The 2,917-nt window shown below is 42.2% G+C and overlaps 1 pseudogene; it reads right to left on the bottom strand.

The window, feature by feature from the left end:
* Positions 1 to 626: 626 nt before the first annotated feature.
* Positions 627 to 1,124, bottom strand: LOC147610571 (oxygen-evolving enhancer protein 1, chloroplastic pseudogene; annotated as a pseudogene).
* Positions 1,125 to 2,917: the final 1,793 nt, after the last annotated feature.

Below are 2,917 nucleotides of genomic sequence, written 5' to 3' on the forward strand. Positions count from 1 at the left end.
CCAATTGTTCCCCTCTCCCCTTTCCCCATTACCCATCCCACCTTGTCCCCTCATCATGCTCTCCCCTCCACTCTTCCCTAGGGGATATGGATCCCCCCTCCCCCTGTTTCTTTTCCTCTTATTTCTTTTTCTAATTTTTACTTTGACTTTAATTGTATTTCTTTTAATTTCCTATGTTTTATGTTTTTATAAAACCCCTTGGTTTCTTTTTTCCATTTTTATTTCAGTATTTTTCCTTTACTTCTTCTTTTCCTTTTTTATGGGAAAAAACCACCTCCTTGATTTTTTCTTATTTTAATTTAATTTTTATGATAGTTATTTCTATCTTTACCATGGGTAGCCTAACATCCTTGCAAAAAAGCATGAAAGGGGAAAAAACCATGTGGCATGTAAAGAAAAATGAATTATAAAATTTCTTGAAAATCTCGTTAAATAACAAGCTCCCTAAAAATAGTTCAAAAAGCTTTCCTTTCAAAGCTCGCTAAATAATCTCAGGGCAATTGGCTGCGCTGATGTGACTACTCTGCTGGTTTTGATGCTCCTGTATTGATGACTGCTCGAGGTGGTGGTTTTTATAAGTATGGCGCTCATGACCGCTCCACTCATAGAGATCCATGATTGCTCCCTCATGGGATGGCGATGGCATTGTCATAGCCCTGAGATCTAGCTCTACCCTTGGGGTCCAAGAAGGAGGAACCTCTATATGAGGGTAATAGGAATTGTCTAGAGAATGCCTCATGCTTGCCTATCACCACGAGCTCCTTGTGACGAGGGGACTCTCTCGTGGATGGTGATGGCGGCATAGTCAATTCCATCCGTCTCCTCAAACTTGAGGGATCCATCAGAGCCCAATTCAAAAGGACCCTTGATTTCAACTAGCGTGTAAGTCAACCTCGTCTCATGAGCTTGGTGGGTTGGAAGTGTGTCAACCCTCCTTTGAACTGAGACTCTCCTTTCACCCTGAACGAAGTTGGCTCCAAGTACAACTTCTTGAGCTGGTATTTTCCAGGTTTAAAGGCAAACGAGTATGTGCCACCCTTAGTCACAGGGCACTGGTTAGCAATCCCGCTGGCCTTGGGGTCTAAGAAGGAGGAACCTCTGTATGAGGGTACCAGGAATCTCATGCCGCACCTCCTGACCTTGCTGGTCTCCCACCCTGACACCTCGACTTCTCCCTCATCTCTAATGATGTTCTGCACACAGAAGCAAAAAGAAGAAAAAAGCAACAGTTCCACGATGAGAAGTCCAATAGCTTCACCCTTTTCACACAGGCCCCCTCGAGAGCTCCCAAATAGGTGAAAGCGTCTGCTTCGAATTGTCCGATGAGGTAAGGGCAACCCTCGTGAAAGTTTTTCCTACTCTCTTTCCTTTATTTTTGCACCTAGTCTCTATGTGTGGTGAATGGCAAAATTCATGTGTGCATTAGAGGCAAAGAACAAGGTCACTCGTGCAGGTTGCGCACTACTAGAAGCAACGGGTTTGAAAGACTTCTACAACCTTTGAAGCTGCCCGAGGAGGAGACGGGAGGATATGGAGGATGAGATATTGTAGAACTACTTGCTAGAGAAGTCGGCCAAAGCTTCTTATCAAGGCATCAATCTAGGAAGCTCTAAGACAAAAAAGGGGCTTTGTTTCTTAGGTTTGGCAGCAAGGATTGTTCTGAAGAGAAGGAAATCACTCTGATTTCCTAGAAGATCATTAAGTGGGCACTGTGATGAAGAACGGGAATAAAGCAAACTTGGCTGGAATGATGCTAGAAAGTATGAAACTATAGATGCAAAACATCCAAGAAAAGCATTAGACCACATACCAGTGTGGACAACACTCGGCCATCCTATTGCTCAAGATGATAGAGACATTCACTTGGGAGAGCTTACAAAATAGAAGCAAGATTACCTTGAAGCTCTGACATCAAGCAAAAGGGGGGAAGACAAAAACAAAAAGACTGAGGGGTAAGACATGGAGAAAACAAAGAAGAAAAAACAAAATGCTATAGCCAAGAAGCTGGTTGAGAAGAAAGTGAAGGAAGGCATAAAAAGGAAGGCAAGGGAGGAGGTCTCTCGGGTAGGCAGAAGAAATCAAGAAAGCAAAGAAAATTGTTCAAATACGGTTGGAGGCAACATAAATGGCAAAAAGAGTCGTGGAAGAAATTGACTGAAGACTCCAAGAGGAGGCAGAGCAAATGCAAAAGGAAGCCAAGAGAAGAGACAAGAAAAGCTAGAGCAGAAGCAAGTAAAAAGACTTAGAGAGGATGCTGAGTGGACACACATAAATAGATTTACACACATATATATAATTTTAATTAATTAAATTTTAGATTAAATTTTAATGGTAGGGATGAGTGGTGAGGTGTGCTCACTCTCAAATAAATGCATCTTACATGTAATCTCTCTCTCTCTCTCACACACACACACACACACACACATGCACATGCACATGCACACCCTCTTTCTCTCACATACACTTGCACACACTCTCGAATGTCGAAACTCTCTCTCTCTCTCTCTCTCTCTCTCTCTCTCTCTCTTACACACACACACACATGTACACACATGCACATGTACACACATGCACATGTACTAATGCAAACACACACTCTTTCCCCCTACACACTCTCACACATAGACTTTCATGTCTCTCTCTGTGTTTCTCTCTCTCTCTCTCTCTCTCTCTCTCTCTCTCACACACACACACACACACATACATTCATGCACACACACAAACACACTTCTTTCTCATGCACACGTGCACACACACACACACACTCTCTCTCTCTCTCTCTCTCTCTCACACACACACACACACACACCCACCCACCCACATGTAAATATATATTATCTATAATATTATGTTTTATTATATTTAGAGACATATACCTATATATACATGTGCATTTATAAAATAAATAAACACATAT

The sequence above is a fragment of the Cibotium barometz genome, chromosome 49 (genome assembly GCF_041138505.1).
Source record: "Cibotium barometz isolate CiBa-2024 chromosome 49, ASM4113850v1, whole genome shotgun sequence".
In the NCBI taxonomy this organism is placed as follows: Eukaryota; Viridiplantae; Streptophyta; class Polypodiopsida; order Cyatheales; family Cibotiaceae; genus Cibotium; species Cibotium barometz.